The 12,596-nt window shown below is 39.9% G+C and overlaps 1 protein-coding gene across 1 annotated transcript in view; it reads left to right on the top strand.

The window, feature by feature from the left end:
- Positions 1-6,651: 6,651 nt before the first annotated feature.
- The window catches only part of ptpn5 (protein tyrosine phosphatase non-receptor type 5), a 63,407-nt gene continuing 57,462 nt past the window's right edge, over positions 6,652-12,596 (top strand). The window contains exon 1 of the mRNA XM_062989654.1: positions 6,652-6,716. The gene's annotated coding sequence lies outside the window, so the exon portion shown is untranslated. The remainder of the gene's footprint in view (positions 6,717-12,596) is intronic.

The raw sequence follows: 12,596 nt of genomic DNA, 5'->3' as shown, positions 1-12,596 counted from the left end.
TTTTTACACGTTACACGAGTTTAATACAATATTTTTTTCCTTACAAATAAAATTGGCAGTTTAAGTGAAATGTTTAATGCATTTATTAGACAGATATGAAGAAATTTATTTTTACTTATATTTTTAAATGATTATTTTTAACAGTGGTCACAAGACGCTGCCCACATGGCGCTGTTGGCTGGATGTTTTTGGTTGGTGGACTATTCTCAGTCCAGCAGTGACATTGAGGTGTTTAAAAACTCCAGCAGTGCTGCTGTGTCTTATCCACTCGTACCAGCACAACACACACTAACACACCACCAGCATGGTTGATCTGTTATGGTTGATCTGTGTACATATACCACCTCTTTGTTTCTACACTCACTGTCTATTTTATCAACTCCACTTACCATATAGGACCACTTTGTAGTTCTACAATTACTGACTGTAGTCCATCTGTTTCTCTACATACTTTGTTAGCCCCCTTTCATGTTGTTCTTTAATGGTCAGGACCCCCACAGGACCACCACAGAGCAGGTATTATTTGGGTGGTGGATCATTCTCAGCACTGCAGTGACACTGACATGATGGCGGTGTGTTAGTGTGTGTTGTGCTGGTATGAGTGGATCAGACACAGCAACACTGATGGAGTTTTTAAACATCTCAGTGTCACTGCTGGACTGAGATTAGTCCACCAACCACCAACTGACGATGACCAACTCAAACAGCAGCAATAGATGAGCGATTGTCTCTGACTTTACATCCACAAGGTGGATTAACTAGGTAGGAGTGTCTAATAGAGCGGACAGTGAGTGGGCACGATATTTAAAAACTCCAGCAGCGCTGCTGTGTCTGATCCAATCATACCAGCACAACACACACTAACACACCACCACCATGTCAGTGTGACTGCAGTGCTGAGAATGATCCACCACCTAAATAATACCTGCTCTGTAGTGGTCCTGGAAGAGTCCTGACCATTGAAGAATGGCATGATAGGAAATGAAAGGAAAGCATGCAAAGAAACAGATGGACTGTTTCAGATGGAAGCAAAGTGATGGAAGCAAAGTCCTTTTATATGGTAAGTTGAGCTGATAAAATGGACAGTGAGTGTAGAAACAAAGAGGGGGTTTTAATGTTATGGTAGATACAGTATGTTATGTGATTTTTATATTACATTTTAAAAATAAAGATATAAAAATTAAGATAATGTTATTAAGTTGTAATTAATGTTTTATTAATTTTTAAGATTTAAATATGAAAAGTGCAAAATAAAAAAAAAAGTGCTGCACAGATGGAATACTGGTGTCAGCCTCCTGCTGTGAGATCATGTGAAGGGGTACTCAAACTGGCACTCAAACAGAGACATATTATTGGAAGAGTGCCACATGGTGTTATGCAGCCCATGTTTGGACCAAGTGGTGGGATTGGTCAAGGCCAGACACTTGAGCGTTTGTTCTATGTCCTGATTAACCCTCCTCATCTGCCTGTTGGATTATGGGTGGAATCCAGAGGCTAATGAAGGCCCATAGCAGTTGGCAGAAGGGTTTCCGGAACTGGCTAAAGAACTGAAGTCCATGGATGCAAACCACTTTCTCTAGAACAATCTTGGCAACCCTTTGGCTAAGAGATGTTTAGGCAAAGATCATGGTGTCACCTTCATACCCCGGTGTTTCCACCGAAAAAAAAAGGTTCTTGCGATCTAATCTGGCACCACAGAATACCTGGTTTTTCAGCGCGAACCGTGACGTCCATCTGTGGGCGTGTCACAGTGTAGAGGTTTGGAGTGGACGCTTTCACATGAGACATTATAACATTTTATAGAATTTAAACCACTTTCATCTTTTAAAGTTCAATTAATTAAATTGTGAGGCAGTTTGCCGCTGATAGTCCCTGATATTTTCAAAGCGATGAACTGTGTAATAAGACGTGGTAAAAGTGACCAGGACAGTACAAACACTGGATTTGATGGTTATTTCACACAGATGGATGTTCGTGTCATGGAACTTTAATGATGTTTTATCGCTCAAGTCGAGCGCTAAGCAAATCGGCTATTTACGCCAAGAGTCGCGGTGAGAGCGAAGCGCAAAACGATTCTCACGTCAATGAACTAAAGAAAACAACAACTGCGACAAACGCGTCTACGTCTTCTTATCACCAACAGCTGATCGATGCTTTTTACATAAAAACAATCATCTGTAACAACAGCACAAATGCTCGCACATAATCTACACACTCCACCATCATGATACTACTCTTTACTTTCGCTGTGTAACGCCCACCATTGATGATGCAGGCTTGTTTCCCAAAAACTGGTGGAAACGTGGTTCGGTTCTCTACAAAACACCAAGGTTCGAAGAAACCTGAACAGAACCGGTTCAAGAACCATGGTTCTTTTGGTGGAAAAGTGCTATCAGAGGGCAACAGCATCATTATGACGTCAAGGAAAAGGGGTGATTATGCTCGGATGAGATAAGCAGGGGATGCAGTAAACCCGCAGGGTTCATTCTTGGGTCCTTATTGAGGGTGCAAACCTAAGATGCTCCAACGTACTCCCATACATCTTTGTCCATCAAAGGCCACCTGAATCGTGTGTGCATAAACCCCCCCGGGGTCATCTGCAAAGACAGCATCTGTCCCCACCCTCAAACAGATGTGGGGACAAATAATTTTCTCAGAGGGCCATTGCAGGATCAGGGCTGCTGCTAAGCCTTCTGCATGGCCTCTTCAATAGCTACAATACGGGATTATGGAATTTTGGGCTCACTGTGGGGAGAGGAGATCGGAGGTTCCTACTGTCTGGAGAGGGAGTCTGGCTTGGTGTTCCTGTTGCTGTGACTGTATGACAAAGTCAAAATGGCTGAAGAACAGAGCCAACTTGGCTTGCCAGGGGTTAAAATGCTTGGCCTCATGAATGTAGCCTAAGTTCCAATGGTTGATCCAGACCAGGAACTGAAGTTTAGCTCCCTCTAGCCAATGCCTCCACTGTTTAAGAGCAAGCTTTACTGCTAGCAGTTTTCTGTTCCTTATGCTGGACAAATAGAATCGAGGTGAGACAAAGCCATTCAGTGATGGCCTTGGTCTTGACACAAGCCATCTGCTTGTTCACAGAGCTGGTGTAAGCCTGGAATTTCTCAAGTGATGTACTGGTGGTTTTCCAAGAGCAGCTGCAGGATGTGCCTGATGTCAGCTATATGTTCATCAACACTTGACATTCTGTTGTAGACAAGTATGTAATTAATATAAACAAACATAGTTATGCCCCAGTGCTTCCTGGAGTATCTCATTGATGAGAATGCAAGGAAGCAGGGAAGCATCCTTTTTCTCAACAAGAAAAAAGCTTGCCCCAGCCCTATAGGTAGAGGGTCTTATGTACCCTAGGGTCAGTGCAACCTGGATATATTTAATCATGGTTTTATGCTTAAGGAAAGACAAAGAACAACATGCCCTGCCATGTTCTATCCACTGTATATAGGATAGCACAATGAAATGGGTGGTGCTAAAGCCAAATAAACCCCAGGATTAGTGGAAGATCTGAAGCCTGGTTTTGGAAAAGTGAAATCTTTTCGGTATGATTACCCAGCCACAGTTTAACCGGGTGAATTTGCCAGGTAACCACTCCGGATGCCAGTTCTTGACTGTCAATGGTGGTGATGAGCAGCAGAGCCTCCACTGGTAGTATTGTTATACAAAGAGAAATAATGCAACACTGGATGTCTACCTTACCGACTGGGTCAGCATCGGACTAATCTCTAGGCTTTCCTAATATAATGGTGGAGTCAGCTATAGCAGATAAGTGCTGTTGAGTACTGTAGCCCCTGGGATTTGTAGTTCATTACAAATGTTTACTGTACATTGTCAATACATAAATGCAAACCCAATTTCTGAAAAAGTTAAGACTTTGTAAGAGAATTGTCAATCACATCAATAAGATTCATTTCTCAGTGCAAGGGTTTTTAAATGTGTTTGAATGTCTAATACGCATAACACTGTTTAAAGATTTGGGGAATCTTAAGAATTCTCAGTCTGTTTAGAGAAAGACCAAAAACCTCTGTTGAATGTGCATGAACTTTGAGCCCTCAGATGGCATCACATAAAAAACTGTATAAATATACTGATAAATATAGCCACACTGTACAGGAGTACTTCAGAAAACCGTTAACTCAGTCCACCATGGCAAGAAATCCAACCTGAAACTTTATTAAGCAAAGAGCAAGCCTTACATCAGTTCTTACTTGCCCTTCTAGGCACAATTAATGGGGTACAAATACTGTGGATTTCTTGCCATGGTGGACTGAGTTAACGGTTTTCTGAAGTACTCCTGTACAGTGTGGCTATATTTATCAGTAATTCACTTGGTTTTTAGTACAATAATCCACTTGGTTTTTAGTACTTCTCTGTGCAATTACTTTTAAATTATGTGCAATACCTGCTGTACCTGCTGTACTTTGTGCAATATTTGTTTAATAACTGTGCATTTGGTTAACTTCATCTATAAATACTGTTTATATTTTTGTAATTTTTACTTTTGTAATTTTTTGTAACTTTGCACTTTACTGCTGTACTTTGTGCAATATTTCTAATAACTGCAATATTTGGTTAACTTCCTCTATAAATACTGTTTATATTTTTGTAATTTTTACATATTCTTACTTTTTAATATATGTATACATACATGTAAACATTTTGTAATTTTCTATTTTTTGTATTCTTGAAAGCTGCTGTAACACTACAAATTTTCCCCTGTGGGATAATAAAAGGCTATCTTATCTTATCTTATCTTATCTTACAAATGCATGTTGTAGCAGCGTTTGCTGCCATCTAGACAATGTCTTATTCAGGGATGTCCATGCTTGTCTGTTGTAAGACAATGCAGGGGCTAGATTGGCCTATATTCAGTATGCAGTATATGCAAAATGTATGCTGCATTATGAAGCAAATTGAGACTCTGAACTTTAGAGGAGGAGAAATCTTATATTAAGTATGAAAAGGAAACAATCCACTTTGACAGCAGCAACAACTGGTGTCCTGAGTTCAGAAATAATTAAATTACACTGTCAAATTTGGAATAACTGTATAATATAATAAAAAAACAATGAAGTTGATTAGTTAAAACATTAAATATTTTGGTTTTGTAGTTTTTATTGTACTGCTTATATATATATATATATATATATATATATATATATATATATATATATATATATATATATATATACTGTATATTATTATTATTATTATTTTTTTTTTTTTTTTTACAAAACTGACAATAAACATACTACAAAAACTACCCCAACTAGTCAAAGTTTTGTTCCAAAAAGTTCCAATAATTTAGGTATTCCAACAACAGTGTAATACTATTATATTATTGGAACTTATATTATTAGCAATATATTAGGAACAACTGTCTGATATGTACATTCATTGATTATTGTGGAATACAATTATATTATTAGAACTCTGTGCACTATATTAGGAACACCTGTCTAATATGAAAATTCATTGATTATTGTGGAATACAATTATATTACCAGAACTCTGAGCACAATATTAGGAACACCTGTCTGATATGAACATTCATTGATTATTTCCTGAGTCATTTCTACTATTCAGGTTAACGTTTGTGGGTATACAATTACTGACCATAGCCCATCTGATGTTCTGTACACTTTGCCATTCCCTGTACACCATTTATCAATTAAAGGAAACCCCCTTAGATGATATTTGAGTGGTGGCCATTCTAAACACTGCTATGTACACTGACATGGTATGAGTATATCAGGTGCAGCATTGTTGTTGGGATTTTTGTTTAGATAAAGCCAATGACCACAAAAAGTGTCCACTAATAAAAGACGCACAGTGTTTTTCACACTGTGTAAAAACAAATAGCTCTAGTCCCTATATGCAGACCTACAGAATGTGCTAATGAGGTATCTGTTTCTTATAAAGAGACCAGTAAGTTTAAACGGTATTATTGCCCTTATGGCTGATTAAGAGTAAATGGATGGGTAAATATCACTCAAATCAACAAGACCAACAAAATCAACAAGGTCAAGGGGTCTGAATACTTTCTGAATCCACTGCTTATAACCATAGCTACAAAAACTTAAACCATACCATATTACTTAAGAATAGAAGGGGGATTAAAAACGTAATACAAAGTAATGATGCATTATTACATTAAACACATTAGGGATCTTTTTGCGCACCTGAAATATCAGGAAGGACACAAGTCCCACAACTCAAACCCGTTGATCCTGACTATCTGAGTCTCTTGGTTCACATCAGCTCCTGACGTATTGATTAAAAAGTCCACGGTCGATATTGATGCATTGACGATGCAGTGTTGGTGCATGTGAAAACCGAGCCTTTAAACGGTATGGACCAGAAGAGAGGCTGCTGAAAGGGCATTATCCGATACTCCACATCCTCATCCGTTGCCAGGCTACCGATCAGACACGTACAGCCGCTATCTATGCGCCAAAGCGAAGCATACAGAGTCTACGCGTCATAAACGGAGATAACACGCACATACGAACCCCCTTCCATCACCGCACCCCCGCAACACACACACACACACGCACACACACACAATAAGCTCTCTTCTTTATGCAGACACTGCAGCGTCTCACACTGTCTTTTTTCCTCCGCGCGGCTCCGACGCTGCTGTGATGCCTTTATTAATAAGGATGCACGCGCCAAAGCGCTCGCGCTCATCGTCTGCATCCATGTAAAAGGTAAGTGCGCGGTTTTACCTTTTGCCTCGCCCATGAATCATAAGAAGGTTTGGTTCGTTTTTAGTGTCCGTTATTGCATTGTATTAGGGTTTGCACTAATAATGTAACGAGTGTTCATAACATTAGGTAAATGTTTTTATACCAGGTCACATTTTTGATCTTGCTTTCATGTATTTCAGTAGATTGTCCATAATAAAGCCCGGACGTTTTTAAATATGCAACATTCAAATCGTTTTTTATTTGAAATATCTGAATAATTTCCTTTAAGTCGGTGTAGAACATGTTTTCTGACGTTATAATGACAATATATTCAACAAGTACTTGCAACTATTACAGAAACCTGTGCCTTTAGGCCTGGCCAAACACTCTCATCTGTGGCGTGTGTGTGTTTCTCTCAAATCCCCTTGCTTTTAATCCCACTTGGTACAAGCATCAGATGATAAACACATTTATAACAAAAAAAATAATATATTACAAGGCAGAAATACATCCTAACTGGGCGCCAATTTATTTGGCAACAACACACTCGCACATTCACTTACTTGCTTACACCTAGGAGCAGTTGTATAGTACATTTACATTACATTACATTTATGGTAATGGTGTGTGTTAGTGTGTGTTGTGCTGGTATGAGTGGATCAGACACAGCAGCACTGCTGGAGTTTTTAAATACCGTGTCCATTCACTATCCACTCTATTAGACACTCCTACCTAGTTGGTCCAGCTTGTAGGTGTAAAGTCAAGTCAACTTTATTTATATAGTGCTTTTTACAATAGACATTGTCTCAAAGCAACTTTACAAAATCCAGGACCAACAGATACAAAAAACCCCGTTGAGCAAGCCGAGGGCGACTGTGGCAAGGAAAATCTCCCTTAAAATTACAGGAAGAAACCTTGAGAGGAACCAGACTCAGCAGGGCCCATCCTTCTTGGGTGGTCTGGAGGATACTTTAAATGAATAAGATTTACACAAATCATACAAACACAGAATTAAAATGAACTAGAAGTTATAACTAGCAATTATAAATAAATAACTAAATAATAGAGTTATTATTCAGTCCAGTCTGTAATAAAGTCTGTAGTGAGTTCTTGACATTCTTGGTGCAAACACGCCAGGACCCGTCACATCCGGCAGGAGCAGCAATGTTGGCACGGCAGTCTCGACTTCATTCCTTAACCCCGGGCAGGTAAACAGGTTTCCATCAGAACCACCTCGGAGTAAAACAACAGAAACTGTCATTAAAAATGTAAAATGCGAGTTGAGAAAAATATCAGTTTTACAGAGAGTTTTAGACTCCGGCAGCCCTAATTATTACAGCATAAGTAAAAGTGGGCAGGTAACAAGGTCATGAAGGCTTTCACAGGACATCAGTGCCCATCTGCCCACCGTCATCAAACCTGGGTGATCGGACAAGAGAGGCAAAATGACAGCAACCCAACATCCCTGATCACAACAAGTTTCTATGACCAAGAACCCTCAAGCTCTGCCTGAGAAAATAAATAGGAGCAGTTGTATAGTACATTTACATTACATTTACATTTTCGGCATTTAGCAGATGCTTTAATCCAAAGCGATTTACAGTACAGTGACAGTATATAGTCTAAGCAATTAAGGGTTAAGGACCTTGCTCAAGGGCCCCACAGTGGTAACCTGGCAGTGGTGGGGTTTGAACCATCAACCTTTGGATTACTAGTCCAGTACCTTAACCACTAGGCCACAACTGCATAGTAGCCAGTGCATGTTTAAAAAAAAAAAGCATTTTCTCCCCTTTTTCTCAATTCAATTATTTTTGCTTTTTTATTGAGTATACACCGATCTGCCATAACATTAAAACCACCTCCTGTCCATTTTATCAGCTCCATTTACCATATAGAAGCACTTTGTGGTTCTACAATTACTGACAGTAGTCCATCTATTTCTCTACATACATTTTTAGCCTGCTTTCACCCTGTTCTTCAATGAGCAGGACCCCCACATGACCACCACAGAGCAGGTATTATTTAGGTGGTGGATCATTCCCAGCACTGCAGTGACACTGACATGGTGGTGGTGTGTTAGTGTGTGTTGTGCTGGTATGAGTGGATCAGACACAGCAGCACTGCTGGAGTTTTTAAATATCGTGTCCACCTACTGTCCACTCTATTAGACACTCCTACCTAGTTGGTCCACCTTGTAGATGTAAAGTCAGAGACGATCGCTCATCTATTGCTGCTGTTTGAGTTTCATCAGAGACTCATCCGAGGTCATAGGACGCTGCCCACGGGGCGCTGTTGGCTGTATATTTTTGGTTGGTGGACTATTCTCAGTCCAGCAGTGACATTGAGGTGTTTAAAAACTCCAGCAGCGCTGCTGTGTCTTATCCACTCATACCAGCACAACACACACTAACACACCACCACCATGTCAGTGTCACTGCGGTGCTGAGAATGATCCACCACCCAAATAATACCTGCTCTGTAGTGGTTCTGTGGGGGTCTGACCATTGAAGAACAGCATGAAAGGGGGCTAACAAAGCATGCAGAGACACAGATGGACTACAGTCAGTAATTGTAGAACTACAAAGTGCTTCTATATGGTCAGTGGAGCTGATAAAATGGACAATGTGTGTAGAAACTAGGAGGTGGTTTTAATGTAATGGCTGATTGGTTTACATCTGGTTCATACATTTACTTTAAATTTATATAAATAATGTTTTTGAATTTTTTATATAATCTTGAAGTATTTGTTTATAATGATTATATTATATTATGAAGGTATTTGAAAAATAACTGAAAATATTGTACAGGTTAATGGCATTTGTAGCATTTAGATGTCAACAATAAGAAATATTTACTTCTGTGCAATTATTTTTATTTTTCCATAATAATTTTCAATGGAAGTCAGATTAAGAGATGGCTAAGCCATGTTGGCATCATCACTGTCTTTTAAAAAACAGACCTGAGTGTATTGGGTTTATCCAGAGCGACTTACAGAGTTTCCATAGTAAACATTACCTTACTCTAGTTTAAGTAGTCAACCGTCCAAAAACACAAATCTGCTGGAACCCTGTTAGATTCAAGTTTTTATTTTTATTTTTTTTGCAAGAAATGAATAAGAGCATTAGTAATGAAGTAAGTACAAGTCAGCTTAAGTTCTTAGTAAAGAGTTCTTATTTTTAGAAGACAGCAAGAGACTCAGATTCGGACAGACAAGGGAAGTTCGTTCCACCATTTGGGTGCAAGTACAGAGAAGAGCCTTGATGCTTGTCTTCCTCGAGTCCTGGGTGGAGGATCAATTCGAGCGAGACTAGTGGCTCGGAGGTTGCGTGGTACAGAGCGGGGTTTGATTAGACCTTGAAGGTAGCTTGGGGCTGGTCCATTTTTGGCTTTGTAGGCGAGCATTAGTGTTTTAAACTGAATGCGGGCAGTTACAGGAAGCCAGTGAAGAGAACGCAGCAGTGGGGTGATGTGGCAGTGTTTAGGTTGGATTAGGTTGAATCTGAGTAGCTTCCATGGAGAGAAATGGTCGAATCTTCCTGATGTTGTGGAGGAGGAACCGGCACAATCTTGTCATGTTAGCTACATGAGAAGAGAAGGTCAGCTGGATATCCAGGACAACACCAAGGCTTCTTACATTATCAGATAGTCTAAGCTGGGAGTCATCAAGAGAGATGACTAGGTCCTGGGTTGGAGATTGATCTCCAGTGGCTGTGGAGATTGATTGGAGTTGGTTTGGTTGATGGGTCGAAGATTGATCTCCAGGAACAATTATTAGGAGTGTTGTCCTGTTAAAACATTTAAGTTCTTGCCTGATGTTGTTTTATTCCCCTTTTAAGAAAGGGCAGCTGTAGCCTAGTGGTTAAATTACTGGACTAGCAAGCATAAGGTTGCTGGTTCAAGCCCCACCACTGCCAGGTTGCCACTGTTGGGCCTTTGAACAAGGCCCTTAACCCTCAATTGCTTAGACTGTACACCGTAAGTCGCTTTGAATAAAAGTGTCTGCTAAATGCTGATAATGTAATGATAATGTAATGTAATTTGTTCTGGTACAATTCATGTTTCCTTCGATGCCATGTAACGCCTTAGTACAGTTTGCATAGAAGCAGACCCATATCATGATGCTCCCCCCATACTTCATACTTCACAGTGGATATAGTGTTCTTGGTATTACACACACAACTTTTCTTTTTTAGATGTGTTGTTTTCATCTTTGGACATAGAGCATTTGCTTCTTTGTTTATATGTTTGTTTGTTCTTCCCTTTTTCCTCCCAGTCTGGTCATGTATGATGCCCTAATTGTAACTTCCTATGCCAAAGGCATCACCTCAGCCTTTACCAAGGAGGGCTGTAGATTTTTACACACTCCCTCTTGCCGTTGGCTTCTTTTCACCTTCCAGAGACAGAATCTCACAGAGTCACATTGCAAATGGAGAGTCATGCACTGCATTTATGTGAATCATCGGTTTCTCATGCAGGCTTCATGTCCAGTTATCAGTGATCGCATTTGCAGTGGCATCGAAACATATTCAATCATGTATAAGTCTGTAGATGCCCAACTGGACGATAGCACTGATAAGATTTGAACCTAGATCTCAGTAGTGGTGGGCTAGTGTAATAGATTGCCATGCCACACAAGCAGCCAAGAACCCGAACAACCTCCTTAGTGCAAGCACAGCCAGTTGTGCCTGTTAGATGTCCGGCCAGATAGATAGCACAGCTTGGATTCAAACTTGTCACCCAACCAATTGTGTACAGTTACAGTACAATAAAATGTTTTTTTTTTCCCGCATATCCCAGCTCCATTGAAAGCTGGGGGGGTCAGAGCACACAGGGTCAGCCATTCTACATCACCCTAGAGCCGAGAGGGCCCACAGCCCCTGGTTTGTAAAGGCTAATCAAACACCAAAATAAATAAGTATGTTTTGAATCTAGACTTAAAAAGTTGAAATTAGGTTTGAATCCTGAACTGAGGCTGGGAGATTATTCCAAAGTTGTGGGGCTTTATATGAGAACGCTTTTCCCTGTACTGTAACTAGACACTCTGGCCAGTCCATGTAGCACTTTATAGGTTAGGTTAGTAAAAGGATTTTGTAATCAATATATAATATATTTGGCAGCTAGTGCAAAGATGATAGAACTAATATGATCAAAGTTTGCTTGGACTCTGCTAGGTGTCACAGAAAAAGCATTAAGGTTTAGCAGAAGGTTAGGTAACTTATCCTTCATGGCCTTGGATCCAACAAGTAATATCTCTGTTTTATTTACTTATAACTGTGTCGTCTGCATAACAGTAAAAATTAATGCCATGTTTATGAATATTTTTTTTCCAAACAGAAGAACGCCCTTATTTGTCATATATACAGATACGTGTGTACAGCACAATAAAACTGTTTGGAAGCTGGGGTCAGAGCACAGGGTCAGCCATTGTATGATGCCCCTGGAGCAGACAGGGTTAAGGGCCTTGCTCAAGGGCCAAACAGTGGCTGCAAAGCCGAGGCTGAATTTGAACCAACAGTCTTCCGACTGATAGCCCAAAGCTCTACCCTCTAGGCTACCACTGTCCCTAATGATAGCATGTAGAGTGTAAATAGTAGAGGTCCCAACACTGACCCCTGTGGAACACCATACTTTACTTTTGTAGTTTCTAAGCATTCTAAGCATTCATTATTTACATGGACAAACTGGTAGTGGTCAGCAAAAAAGTGCCAGTCATTTAAAATCTACTGTATTTTCTAGGCTTTTCAGCAAAATATTATGATCTACATTATAAAACGCTGCACTAAGATCAGACAGAACAAGAAAAGAGATCCATCCTTTATCAGAGGACATTAAGGTTAATTGCTATACGTTCTTATCTTCAAATTTGGAAGTTAACCAGTGGAAGTAAACCCCAATGAAATA

Source organism: Trichomycterus rosablanca, chromosome 27, assembly GCF_030014385.1.
Source record: "Trichomycterus rosablanca isolate fTriRos1 chromosome 27, fTriRos1.hap1, whole genome shotgun sequence".
NCBI lineage: Eukaryota > Metazoa > Chordata > Actinopteri > Siluriformes > Trichomycteridae > Trichomycterus > Trichomycterus rosablanca.
This window is presented reverse-complemented; position numbering and strand designations above follow the sequence as displayed.